Here is a 13611-nt window from a genome sequence, read left to right as displayed (position 1 = left end):
GCTACTAGTAATGGAAACAATGCTTAGGATTAGTAGGTCGAGTGATCAAAGGTATATTGTTTGGTTGATTAAACTACAATTAAGATTAAACAAGCTCAATATAAAACAAGTAATTAAAGGATAGAGAAAACAAGAGAAAGAGGTTTTGGGACTTAGAGATCACCACTAAGCATTACCATTCTATACACTTAGTTCATAATTAATGAGGGGGAAAACATATGTTGCAGCAATAGTGAGTGTATGTGGTTGTTTCAATAAGCATGCATAACCAGTTAAGTATATATTGTCTAAATAACACAATGAATAGCACAATATATCAAACTAAGCCATTAATCCTTCTTTAAGCTCACAATCCAAACACATCACATAATTAGAGAAATACATTACTTGCATTCATAAGTATGGAACATCAAACATCAAGTATGGATTGTCCTCCCATTTAACAACTAAGATAACTACACTACATCTAAGCTAATGAAATGAAAATTAAACTAATTAAACTAAGGGAGAGGCACAATCCATCAAGAAATGAGTATGAACCATCAAATAAACCACAAGAGCATTCTGTTAAGCACTATGTCTTGACAATCTCTAGATCTATAGCATCAACACACATAGACATGCATCAACAACACAAGAGATAGAGATAAACATATGAACATCTATTATAGCATACATAGACATATGGATAGAATGAAATGATCAATTGGAAGAATTAAACCACACAAATCATTGAATAAACAAGATCTATGTATATAAAGATGTCAAAACATGTATTACAACACAAATCCCCTCAAAAATACATAAATCAAGGTAAAGAAAGCATGCTTAGGGCTAACTCTAGCCCTAAGAGGATGCCTAGACACTCATAGATGGGGTCCTCCAACCCTCAAGGGCTATCTTCATGGTAGAAGTGGTCTTCTTCTTAAGGTAGATGGAAGACCTCCCAAGAATGTGTTTCTAGCCTCCTCTTCTCTTTTCTTCCTCTCTAAGAATAATAAAAAATTATATCTATCAACTCTTAAAAGCATATGTGTAAAAGTGGCTTATAATCCTTATATAGGTAGCTCAAATGTCACACCCAATGGTCTAGGCCTATACACAAGGGCTTCTCCAATGATTGCACCATGAGACAACTTTTAATGAGTTGGAAATTAATTTAATTTGCGCTTGAGAGGTTTTGATCTATCGAACCTATGCTGAGATCGATCGAACTTGCCTAAGATCTACCAAACTTTGGTTGGATCGATCCTCCCATAGCAATGCCTTTTTGGATAAGGACAGATCTGAGATATTTTGGGGAAAGAGACAAAAGTGGTAGGTAAGGTGGTACAACAGGATAAGATGGAATCTTTCCGATCGATCTGAGAATTGTTGGATCGATCGAACTTTGTGGGATCTTTGGATAAGGACAAAAAAGATTGGATCCATCTTGGAGAGTCTATATCAAAGAACTTTCGATCGATCAAAGGATTGTTGAGATCGATCGAACATGTTGATTTCTACACTTTGCTTCATTCTACTTCCACTTTGCTCCTTTCTTCCATCCAGCTTGAGTTAGCTTCTTTTAAGCTCTTATTTGGTTGAATTAGCTTATTTTAGGGATAAACACCTAAAAAGGACAATAACACGAAATTAGTCTAAAATTGGAAAGTAAGACAGATAAAGGTCCTTGAATACCTAAGCTTAAGGTGTTTAAATGCGCACTTTTCAGCGCTCATCAGGGAACAACTCTCCCGCCATCTTATCGCTATCTAGAATATCCAATATGGCTTCGATGGCTTCTTCATCAACCATATAATTAGTCCCAAAAAGTGACACAATAAGGTATGTATCATAGGTTGCTCGAATATTGGCATAAAAGTAATGTACCATATTCGGTGAAAAATAACTTTTACTAAGCTTGGTAAAGAATATCCATTTGTTATTCTTAATATATATCACATCTTCTGTTCGGCAGTGCCACGAATGTGATGACCCTGGTTTTTAGGCCAGCGTGTCTTGTGATGAACCGTAAGGATGATCCGATAACGGATCTGAATGCGGAAGCGAAAACAGAAAACAAGACTCTAAGAAGTCAAAGTGACCTTCCATGAGGTCGTGGAACTCAACAAGAACTGACGCGGAAGCAAAAGATCGAAAATATGACAAATAAGCCCCCAGGGGCAAAATAGTTATTTTAAAAAACTGTAGATTCGGGTGCCACCGAGCACACCGCTGGAAGGACAACGAAAAATTAATCAAGATGGACTCAAGAATCGCATGATTAGGAGTCCGAACGAAGGAGAAACGGCATGACGAAGAAAAACGAGCACTTAAGGCAAAAAGGGTAAACTAGTAATTATCCAGGAAGAACTGGGTGCAATCGAGCACACCGTTGGAAAGACAGCGAAAAATTAGTCAAGTTTAAAAAAAAAATTCACTTGAATCAGAGTCCGGACGAAAGAGAAAAGCCCAAAAGAAGAATTGACGTCGCGGCGGCCCAACAAGGGGCCATGGCGCACACGGTGCCCATGCGCGAGCCCACCGGCGTGCATGCCGGCGCCCAAAGACATGGCATGGTGGCAGCCCTTGGTTGCTGCTACATTTTTTTTGATCTGCCCAGAACTGAGGCTTGAAACGGAGGTCAAGAAGAGTTTTTCTGGAAAAACACGAAGAAGAAACCCCCCTTAAAATCGAGTTTTCTACCCGAAAATGCAGATGGAATCGAAAAAAACTCACTGTGAAATCCCCAAAATGCCCCTAGATCAGAACTGAACAAGAGGGTCATAAAGCTGCTAAATGAAAACTGGAAGCTGAAACTTCACGAGGGATTTCCGGTACCAAGACGACCTTTTCTGGAAAAATACGAAAAAGAAACCCCCCCTAAAATCACGTTTTCTAAGTGACCTTGTTGAAAGAAGAAAATAAAACTGAGGTGAAAGGTCCATAATACCCCTAAATCAGAATATGCAAAAAAAATGCGAAATGAATTCACAAGAGGCTCAAAACACAAACGATGAGGTTTTGCCCGGAAATGACCATGCACACAAACGTAACATACCTATTTAGACGTGCTACAATAGTCCATGGTTTAAAAATATAGCCGATACAAAATTCGACCTCCTAACGGGCAAAAAGGCAAAAATGGACTTGGAATGGAAAACATGGAATCCAAAAATGTAAAATGGAGTCAAATGACCATTTGGCCCTTGGTTACACTTCATACAAGATTAATAAGACCCTATGAAAGAATCAAAATGGAATTCCCACACCCGATGCAACCATGGTGAAGCAATGACTTACGATTTTTCATGGTTTTCATAATATTTCAGGAAGTTAAAAAGTTGTATAGAGTAAAATACACATGTCATTGGCCTCCGGCCTCATCTCATACATGTCAAATACATTGAAAAGAGTGCACTTATGTGCACATTACATACATGAAATCAAATATACATATTTTGACATATAAGTCTACAAAATGACATTTCATGCTAACATTTGCATGAAATGGAAACTTGAAAGCTACACGACATCCAAGTAATGCTAGGCTTCACGAACCAAGTCTTCGTACCTGAAATATGCCCCAGTATCGTAGGGGTGAGTAACATAAAGCTACTCGTAGGAGATGAGCATGCATCGACCTAGCATTTTACAAATTTATCACCTTAAGGTGAAACATGTTAAAAGGGCTCATGCCACCAGACGTCTATGTCCAAGTGAGACTCGGGGAGTATCCTAAGCTACCTTAGAGTCTAAGCAACAAGAATCATGATATGCATACGTGTATGAAACAAATCATGGTTGGGATAATCCAAAGAACACGACAAGAAGAATGCTTGAGCATAGATTAATATGAATTGCATTTTCAATACAATTGAACTCGGTCTAGAGTAATCTATACAACATGACATAAGCATATTTGAATACAAGTTAACAAGAATCACATTATCCATGCAATTCAACAACAAAAGAGCATGTTATACAGTACAACAAGGTTTAAGTTCTCAAAGCCATCAGCTTAAAATCTAAAGCACAAAATAACAGTAGTGGTTAATTCCATCTAACGTCTATGTTATAAATGAATCAATAGGATCAATCCTAAGCTATATTAGAAAGTCAAAACACGATGTTCAATATCCATGCAATTTAACAAACATTGGAACTTCCAATACAACGCATAAAGCACAATTTTGCAAAATTAACATCCTATAACTTAAAATGGAATGACAAATAAGAAACAACGAGTTACAACATCATCTAGTTATCAACTTGAAAATGAAATTCGAAATCAAACAAAGTGGATACTTGGACGTCACGCCAGATCAGACCGATAACATAGATACTAGCTCATGGGTGACCTCCCTATGTGCGCATTAGACTATATATAGAGGGACTATCCCCCGTACTAGAACCACGTCTTAGCCATAGTCAAACAACGACATCCCCAAGTTTCCAATATCAACAAGTTGTGCAACAACGCATATATCAACAGGAATATGCAAGATAATCAACTATCTACTAAGCACAACCAAATTTGGAAAATTATACAATACATGCTCTAAATCCACAACTAATATGATATGATGAATGTCGAATCTTCAGTGTGCGATTCGTTACACGCTATGCATGAGAGATGTTAAACACGAATTGTGCAAATCATTACACAAGGCAACAATATATTTAATAAGGAAAACATATTCTCATGAATACAAACATAGCAACTATGTTATCTAATGTTCAAAACATAACCAAATGAATATACAACAAGTCCAAGTCCATGATTTGAACATAGAAACCACTTCTAAAACACAACTAGATCATGGAGCAAATTGATAGAATTTAAATAGATAAACACAATTAAATTCTCTAGATTCTGATTCAATTCCAAATAACCTCAATTTAATACATGTTAAAGGACATGGTATGGTCATCACCTATATCCATTCTAAACTCAATTAGGTTGTTGGAACAACAAAGTAGAACTTTAATTAAATATGCTAATTTAATTCCCAAGGTTCTAAGATAACTTCTAATAGTCCCAAATTAATATATACTAGTAAACAAGTCATGGCCAATACAAATATTAAGTTAAAACTTTAATTAAGCTAATGGGACCACATAATAGATTTTAATTAATTCTTTTAATTAAAATCTCTAGATTTTTAAACTTAACCAAATGCTCTCAATTTATCATATCTTAGAGAATATGCCAAGGACTTATGTAATATCATATTACAAGTTTATTTCATTCAATTTAAGACCATGTGACTTAACCTTTCACTAAAGTTAAATATAAATTAAAAGTTACAATTCTCATGCAATTAATCCCAATTTAATACATGTGAACAATCACACCAAAGCTTAATTTTCTAGCATGCCACAATTCAATTCCAAGTTGTATATCACCATGAGAATTAAATCTTAAACAAGGAAATTTATTAAATGAAAGGTTTCAAAACCTCACCGAATATTCTAAATCAATTATATGTGAAGCTATATGGCATGTAGATCAAGAATATCGAGTCAGAATTCGAATGGAGTGAATAGTGCACTCGGTGCAAATTAATTAATCAAATTAATTAATAATTACTAATTTTCAAAACGCCTCCAATTACTTTCAAATTCAACTATGTTGAAGAGCATGCTAAGGCCTAATATAATATGCTAACGCATATTAATTTCAAGCTAGTTAAGGCCATGTGAATTAATCTTTCACTTAAGATAAATATTAAATAAAATCTTTAATACTTATTCAAATGTTCCAATTTTAATACACGACAATGAGCATATCAAGGGGCAATATAAAATCATGCTACATATTTAAACCAAGCATCAGCAACCGGGAAAATTAGATCCCGTACAAGAAAAATAAATAATAAAATCTTTAGATTTTATATCTAATCATGCGAACAAGTAGTATAAGCATCACAAGCATGCTATATAACAAGAATTTAAACCTAGAACATCTCCTACCTCAATTTGAGATGAAAATCTCAAATGCCATCAAAATGGAACGGCTCCGAATCCGACGAAACTGTTAGGTTTTGTCGGGGACAACGCCATGAACATAACTCCCATGAAAGCCCCATCAAAATCATAACTTGACCTCAAAACCAAACTCAAGAAATGGTTAAAACTGAATTTTAATAAGGGGGAAAGGTAGAGCACGGCGAGGGGAACAACAAACGTTAAGGCCGAAGACTTTCCATCAAGGAAAAGTGAACCAAAAGAGGAGAGAGAATATGGCAGCAACCCTTGGGCTGCCATGGAAGCTCCAGGTCATGCATGAAGAGGGGGGAAGATGAAAAATGAAATATCTCACCCCCCTTTTATAGAAATCTCAAAAAGTGCCCCGAACGGGCCCCGCCGGGTCCGAAAAAGTAAAATTTGAGCAGACGCGCTCAAATGGTAAAACTTTGTGAACAAAAAAGATTCAAAATGATAAAATATGAACAACGGAAGAAATGGAGTGAAAAACCGAGTCCTGAGCAGAAAGTTATGCCAAAAACAAGTTTGGCAAAAATTGGGGCCAGAAACCCTAAAACTGGAAAACATCGACCAGGAGGAAATTCCAAGAGTACAAAACTCAACGAAATGTGAAAATGAATCACGTGCGAGGATTCAGGCTGAAAACAAGACATTTTGCAATAACTTTCATTAATTGCACAATGGCCCCTCCAAAAAGTGAAAACTGCACTTATGGCCCAGAATGAAAATATCTTCCAAAAATATTTTCTTAAAAACCCCTAAAATAAAATATATTCAAAAGATATTTAAGAAAAACACCCCAAGAAAAGAAAATAATTTCAAACAACTTTGCATCCATGCCCCTATGGACACCGGGAGCAACTAGAGTACTTTCTTGCAAAAGTAAAGATACGTATTTTGTGGAAACCACTCAAGATGAAGGCACATGAAGTCAAAAACCAACTCCGAGCATGAGAAGTGAGGTTGTGCCAAAACTGACAAACGGAGATAAGACGAAATAGGGAAAATGACAGAATAGGGAAAAGACGAAATAGTGCATAGTATCCAAACATGAAAAATGCGAAAATGACTCGGTCCTCAAAGGAAGTTGTCAATTTACATGAAAGAGTCTCAGAAACCAATTTCGAGCACTCGAGATGACACTAAGCGACACGAAACAGAGCTCAGAAAGGAAAATTAAACGAAAAAAATTCATTCGTAAAATTTCAGGAAAAAGGAAAGGAAGGCAAATGACCGGGTCGTTACAACCTACCCTCCTTAAAGGAATTTCGTCCCCAAAATGAGGAACACACCAAAGATAACAGAATAATGACCAAACAAAAGGTCAAATAAAAGGACAGCTCACAATGCACTGAAGGACAAATCCTGAAGTCTAAAGATCAACTGAAGGAATGCGAAACCAAGAACTGAGGCAACACCTCATACGAACTGGCACGTTAACTCAATGTCAACCACCGAGAGAATCCCAAGAAAATAAAGCGTCGAACACTGTGAAAGAAGAGAGTGACAAGGCAGTACAAACAGTGACCAGAACCCGCCCACACTTACTCGTCAGCAAGGTAGCATGACGGTATAAGGCACTAGTTCATAACATGCCCCAACCAGGTCAACTCTGAGAAACCAATTGATACGAATGACATCAATGTCAAAAATGATCATTACCAAAGGCACTACGGAAACCAGGCATGTGCGAGAGTTGGGGTAGCTAATCCCAAAACTCTGACAACAATGACACTGGCACCATTACGCTTAAGGCCTTAGATATAAAAGCACGATGAAAGGGAATGAAACGGTACCTCCCTGGCCCACGTCTCACCCCACTAGAAAATGACTGCAATTCTACGCTCACATGAGCCTCACTTGCATTAACCGACGGAACAGACAAGAAGATTCCCTACATGGGTCCTCATAGAATGAATTTCTCCTATCCAAGGAAGAAACTCGTGAAACAAGAACGCATCCAAGGGATACGACAGATCCTAAGAGACAATGCAAAAACCTGACATAAAGTAAACAAGTAGCATGCAACATAGCATAACTATCTACTCACACAAGTAGTAAACAAGTTGCCACATAAGCAAATAGCCATGTTATCAAATCAAACATGTTATCAAGAAGCACGGAGACATGTTATCACACCAGAACATGATAGTGACACAGAACATGTTATCAGGAAGCATATATACATAAAAGCATGCTCAACCAATGATAGATGTCTCAAAACACCTGAACATGTGAACATGTTATCATACAAGACATGTTATCAAGATACAAATGACAAATCAAAGCAAAACAACATGAGCATGATATGCACCCAAAACCCATCGTCCAAGGTATTCGAACCCGGATGCTCTGATACCACCTGTGATGACCCTGGTTTTTAGGCCAGCATGTCCTGTGATGAACCGTAAGGATGATCCAATAACGGATCTGAATGCGGAAGCAAAAACAGAAAACAAGACTCTAAGAAGTCAAAGTGACCTTCCATGAGGTCGTGGAACTCAACAAGAACTGATGCGAAAGCAAAAGATCGAAAATATGACAAATAAGCCCCAGGGGCAAAATAGTTATTTCTAAAAACTGTAGATTCGGGTGCCACCGAGCACACCGCTGGAAGGACAACAAAAAACTAATCTAGATGGACTCAAGAATCGCATGATTCGGAGTCCGGACGAAGGAGAAACGGCATGACGAAGAAAAATGAGCACTTAAGGCAAAAAGGGTAAACTGGTAATTATCCAGGAAGAACCGGGTGCAACTGAGCACACCGTTGGAAAGACAGCAAAAAATTAGTCAAGCTCAAAAAAAAAATTCACTTGAATCGGAGTCCGGACGAAGGAGAAAAGCCCAAAAGAAGAATTGACGTCGCGGCGGCCCGACGAGGGGCCATGGCGCACACGGTGCCCATGCGCGAGCCCACCGGCGCCCAAAGACATGGCATGGTGGCAGCCCTTGGCTGCTGCTACATTTTTTTTGATCTGCCCAGAACTGAGGCTTGAAACGGAGGTCAAGAAAAGTTTTTCTGAAAAAACACAAATAAGAAACCCCCCCTAAAATCGAGTTTTCTACCTGACAGTGTAGACAGAATAAAAAAAAAAACTCACTGTGAAATTCCCAAAATGCCCCTAGATCAGAACTGAACAAGAGGGTCATAAAGCTGCTAAATGAAAACTGGAAGCTGAAACTTCCCGAGGGATTTCCGGTACCAAGACGACCTTTTCTGGAAAAACACGAAAAACAAACCCCCCCTAAAATCACGTTTTGTAAGCAACCATATTGAAAGAAGAAAATAAAACTGAGATGAAAGGTCCATAATGCCCCTAGATCAGAATATGTAAAAAAAATGCGAAATGAATTCACAAGAGGCTCAAAACACAAACGATGAGGTTTTGCCCGGAAACGACTATGCACGCAAATGTAACTTACCTATTTAGACGCGCTACAATGGTCCATGGCTTAAAAATATAGCCGATACAAAATCCAACCCCCCAATGGGCAAAAAGGCAAAAATGGACTTAGAATGAAAAACATGGAATCCAAAAATGTAAAATGGAGTCAAATATTCTGCGCCGTCTTTGACACGAGAGGGGATATCCAGTGTAGTCATGCTAACGATTTCTCACCGGTATGCCCAACCAATTCTTCTTTAAGGATTTTGACAAAACCCCGTAAAACCCCATCGATTTTATCGAAGTTATTTAAGCACTGCTGAAGGACAACGTTGTTGCGATAAGATTCTCCAGGAAACCTGGAAAATCGGTTGTGCTCCCTATAAGGCTACTCCAGCCCATTTGGCCCTTGGTCACACTTCATACAAGATTAATAAGACCCTATGAAAGAATGAAAATGGAATTCCCACACCTGATGCAACCATGGTGAAGCAATGACTTGCGATTTTTCAAGGTTTTCATAATATTTCATGAAGTTAAAAAGTTGTATAGAATACAATACACATGTCATTGGCCTCCGGCCTCATCTCATACATGCCAAATACATTGAAAGGAGTGCACTTATGTACACATTACATACATGAAATCAAATATACATATTTTGACATATAAGTCTACAAAATGACATTTCATGCTAACATTTGCATGAAATGGAAACTTGAAAGCTACACGACATCCAAGGAATGCTAGGTTTCACGAACCAAGTCTTCGTACCTGAAATATGCCCCAGTATCATAGGGGTGAGTAACATAAAGCTACTCATAGGAGATGAGCATGCATCGACCTAGCATTTTACAAATTTATCACCTTAAGGTGAAACATGTTAAAGGGGCTCATGCCACTTGACGTCTGTGTCCAAGTGAGACTCGGGGAGCATCTTAAGCTACCTTAGAGTCTAAGCAACAAGAATCATGATATACATACGTGTATGAAACGAATCATGGTTGGGATAATCTAAAGAACACGACAAGAAGAATGCTTGAGCATAGATTAATATGAATTGCATTTTCAATACAATTGAACTAGGTCTAGAGTAATCCATACAGCATGACATAAGTATATTTGAATACAAGTTAACAAGAATCACATTATCCATGCAATTCAACAACAAAAGAGCATGTTATATAGTGCAACAAGGTTTAAGTTCTCAAAGCCATCAACTTAGAATCTAAAGCACAAAATAACAGTAGTGGTTCATGCCACCTAACGTCTATGTTATAAATAAATCAATAGGATCAATCATAAGCTTTATTAGAACGTCAAAACATGATTTTCAATATCGGTGCAATTTAACCAACATTGGAACTTCCAATACAACGCATAAAGCTCAATTTCGCAAAGTTAACATCCTGTAACTTAACATGGAACGACAAATAAGAAAAAACAATTTACAACATCATCTAGTTATCAACTTGAAAATGAAATGCGAAATCAAACAAAGTGGATACTCGGACGTCACGCCGGATCAGACCAACAACATAGTTACTTTAGGATTTCTAGCCCATGGGTAACCTCCCTATGTGCGCACTAGACTATATATAGAGGGACTATCCCCCGTACTAGAACCACGTCCTTGGCATAGTCAAACAATGACATCCCCAAGTTTCCAAAATCAACAAGTTGTGCAACAACACATATATCAACAGGAATATGCAAGATAATCAACTATCTACTAAGCACAACCAAATTTGGAAACTTATACAATACATGCTCTAAATCCACAACTAATATGATACGATGAATGTCGAATCTTCAGTGTGCGATTCATTACACGCTATGCATGAGAGATGTTAAACACGAAGTGTGCAAATCATTACACAAGGCAACAATATATTTAATAAGGAAAACATATTCTCATTAATACAAACATCGCAATTATGTTATCCAATGTTCAAAACATAACCAAATGAATATACAACAAGTCCAAGTCCATGATTTGAATATAGAAACCACTTCTAAAACATAACTAGATCATGGACCAAATTGATAGAATTTAAATAGATAAACACAATTAAATTCTCTAGATTCCGATTCAATTCCAAATAACCTCAATTTAATACATGTTAAAGGACATGGCATGATCATCACTTATATCCATTCTAAAACTCAATTAGGTTGTTGGAACAACAAAGTAGAACTTTAATTAAATATGCTAATTAAATTACCAAGGTTCTAAAACAACTTCTAATAGTCCCAAATTAATATATACTAGTAAACAAGTCATGGCCAATATAAATATCAAGTTAAAACCTTAATTAAGCTAATGGGACCACAAAATATATTTTAATTAATTATTTTAATTAAAATCTCTAGATTTTTAAACTTAACCAAATGCTCTCAATTTAACATATCTTAGAGAATATGCCAAGGACTAATGTAATATCACATTAAAAGTTTATTTCATTCAATTTAAGACCATGTGACTTAACCTTTCACTAAAGTTAAATATAAATTAAAAGTTGCAATTCTCATGAAATTAATCCCAATTTAATACATGTGAACAACCACACCAAAGCTTAATTTTCTATCATGCCACAATTCAATTCCAAGTTGTATATCACCATGAGAATTAAATCTTAAACAAGGAAATTAATTAAATGAAAGGTTTCAAAATCTCACCGAATATTCTAAATGAAATATATGTAAAGCTATATGGCATGTAGATCAAGAATATCAAGTCGGAAATTTGAATGGAGTGAATAGTGCACTTGGGGCAAATTAATTAATAATTGTTAATTTTCAAAACACCTCCAATTACTTTCAAATTCAACTACGTTGAAGAGCATGCTAAGGCATAATATAATATGCTAACGCATATTAATTTCAAGCTAGTTAAGGCCATGTGAATTAATCTTTCACCTAAGATAAATATTAAATAAAATCTTTAATACTTATTCAAATGTTCCAATTTTAATACACGATAATGAGCATATCAAGGGGCAATATAAAATCATGCTATATGTTTAAACCAAGTCATGAGCAACCGGGAAAATTGTATCCCGTACAAGAAAAATAAATAATAAAATCTCTAGATTTTATATTTAATCATGCAAACAAGTAGTATAAGCATCACAAGCATGCTAAATAACAAGAATTTAAACCTAGAACAACTCCTACCTCAATTTGAGATGAAAATCTCAAATGCCATCAAAATGGAACGACTCTGAATCCGACGAAACTACTAGGTTTTGTCGGGGACAACGCCGTGAACATAACCCCCATGAAAGCCCCATCAAAATCATAACCTGACCTCAAAACCAAACTCAAGAAATGGTCAAAATTGAATTCTAATAAGGGGGAAAGGTAGAGCACGGCGAGGGGAACAACAAACGTCAAGGCCGAAGACTTTCCGTCAAGGAAAAGTGAACCAAAAGAGGAGAGAGAAGATGGCAGCACTCCTTGGGCTGCCATGGGAGCTCCAGGTCGTGCATGAAGAGGGGAGAATATCAAAAATGAAATATCTCATCCCCCTTTTATAGAAATCTCAAAAAGTGTCCCGAACTTTGTGAATGAAAAAGATTCAAAATTATAAAATATGAACAATGGAAGAAACAGCGTCAAAAACCAAGTTCTGAGCAGAAAGTTATGCCCAAAACAAGTTTGGCGAAAACCGGAGCCAGAAACCCTGAAACTGGAAAACATCGATCAGGAGGAAATTCCAAGAGTACACAACTCGACGAAATGTGAAAATGAATCCCGTATGAGGATCCAGGCTCAAAACAAGACATTTTGCAATAACTTTCATTAATTGCACAATAGCCCCTCCAAAAAGTGAAAACTGCACTTATGGCTCAAAATGAAAATATCTTCTAAAAATATTTTCTTAAAAACCCCTAAAATAAAATATCTTCAAAAGATATTTACGAAAAACACCCCAAGAAAAGAAAATAATTTTAAACAACTTTGCATCCATGCCCCTATGGACACCGGGAGCAACTAGAGTACTTTCTGGCAAAAGTAAAGATACGTATTTCGTGGAAACCACTCAAGATGAAGGCACGTGAAGTTAGAAACCAACTCCGAGCATGAAAAGTGAGGTTGTGCCAAAAACTGACAAACGAAGATAAGACGAAATAGGGAAAATGACAGAATAGGGAAAAGACGAAATAGCGCATAGTGTCCAAAAACGAAAAATGCGAAAATGACTCGGTCCTCAAAGGAAGTTGTCAATTCACATGAAAGAGTCTTA

Source organism: Cornus florida, unplaced genomic scaffold, assembly GCF_030987335.1.
Source record: "Cornus florida cultivar Cherokee Brave unplaced genomic scaffold, ASM3098733v1 CherokeeBrave_3.0.0_Hap2_Chr01, whole genome shotgun sequence".
Lineage (NCBI taxonomy): Eukaryota > Viridiplantae > Streptophyta > Magnoliopsida > Cornales > Cornaceae > Cornus > Cornus florida.
The sequence above is the reverse complement of the archived record's forward strand: the minus strand, read 5'-3'. Positions refer to the sequence as shown.